The sequence below is a fragment of the Oratosquilla oratoria genome, chromosome 26 (genome assembly GCF_046742065.1).
Source record: "Oratosquilla oratoria isolate Oo_2021 chromosome 26, ASM4674206v1, whole genome shotgun sequence".
NCBI classification, from domain to species: Eukaryota; Metazoa; Arthropoda; class Malacostraca; order Stomatopoda; family Squillidae; genus Oratosquilla; species Oratosquilla oratoria.
The window spans coordinates 42,525,140-42,526,765 of NC_134802.1; the positions used below are offsets into that span (position 1 = coordinate 42,525,140).

A 1,626-nucleotide genomic window follows, 5' to 3' on the forward strand; every position below is an offset into this window, starting at 1 on the left:
ATACTTTATTCTGACTGAAGAGAAACAATTTCATTACTTTCAGGAGACGTGTCTCTGTCTGAAAGTTTTCTTAAGTGATCAAGACTCCATTGAGGTCGAATTTGAACTCGTCATAAATAAAAAGAAATTACCTGTTTCTTGGCCAGAATAGAATCTATCAAGCGCGTCTCCGTATTGAGAGTGTTAAAGCTGAGGTGATCCTTGAAGGAGTTGGAGGGGGGCGGGGGGCGGTTGAGGCGGTTTGCCGAGGGCGGTTCGCAAGCGTTCCGCTGTCGAGACACCGCGCGGTTGAATAAAATCGTGAGTCGTTCACCAGAATAAAGACATTAAGCACCTACACTACGCAAAAACTAGTGAAATAAAAATTCATAAAAGTAATTTGAGACCTTTTGGTACATACAGAGGCACATGGTTTTAAACCCGGTTAAGTTTAAACCTGGTTAGGTCTAAACATGGTTAAATTTAAACTTGGTTTACCTTAAACCCCGGTCAGCTTTAACTTTAGTTAGGTTAAAACCTAATTAAGCTGAAACATGGTTATATTTAAACCAGTTTTAAACGTGTTGGACTACTAGGGGGCGCCCGGGTTTGAACCGGGGACCTCTCGATCTGCAGTCGAATGCTCTACCACTGAGCTACACCCCCAGGCCGTAAGCGACATCGCGCGAAGGTCGGGACCATCATCCTGGCCAAGATCTAAGAATATAAGGTCTAACCACTTCCGACCGAATTTCGAGGGAGTTGGCGCAGCGGGCCCGTGAACGTCACCTGGCTGCTCAAAGTGGGGTTAGCACTTAGCGGGTCCTATAGCTGTCAGTTGAAGCTGGTCCGTCGTTCAAAAATGACGTTGCCTTCGCTCGCACTGCTCCACGCAATTAGTTATATTCTGACAAATATTATATAAAATATATATATAGATATATATAAAATATTATAGTTCCTGTCTATATATATGAATATATAATATATATATATATATATATATATATATATATATATATATATATATATATATATAATATAAAATATTATAGTTCCTGTCTTCCTTGGCGTTTCACAGTTTTCTTCAGTGTATCACAAAGAGAAAATGGACTCAGCCAAATGACGTCAGAAGCTGCGCAGAAGAATGTAAACGGTCTGACCTGTATATTTAGACCTTGGTCGGGACCATCATCCTGGCCACCACACGGAGGCGGACGATGGTGTAAAGACTGATACGGTGGTAGTAGTGGTGGTGGTAGTTTTGGTGGTAAGGGAAGATGGTGTTGGTGGTAGGGTATGGTATGGTCGTGTTGGGGTTTCGGTGTAAGTGGTGATGGTGGTATTATGGTATGGTGGTGGTATTATGGTATGGTGGTGGTATTATGGTATAGTGGTGGTATTATGGACGGTGGTAAGGGAGTTTTGGTGTAACTGGTGGTGGTGGTATTATGGTATGGTATGGTGGTATTATGGTATGGTGGTGGTATAATGGTGGTGGTGGTATTATGGTATGGTGGTTATGGTGGAAGAGGGTGAACAATGGGGAAATTTAGAGTGGTGGAGATAGGGATAACGATGGTGATAGTGGTGGTGGTGATAGGCATCCTGCTGCTCGGATGTGATCCCAATATCTGCCGGTAACCA

At 42.8% G+C, this 1,626-nt stretch overlaps 1 non-coding gene across 1 annotated transcript; it reads right to left on the reverse strand.

Moving 5' to 3' along the window:
• Positions 1-573: 573 nt before the first annotated feature.
• Positions 574-645, reverse strand: TRNAC-GCA (transfer RNA cysteine (anticodon GCA)). Its single transcript has one exon. It is a non-coding gene; the product is annotated as a tRNA-Cys (tRNA).
• Between the last annotated feature and the right edge of the window lie 981 nt (positions 646-1,626).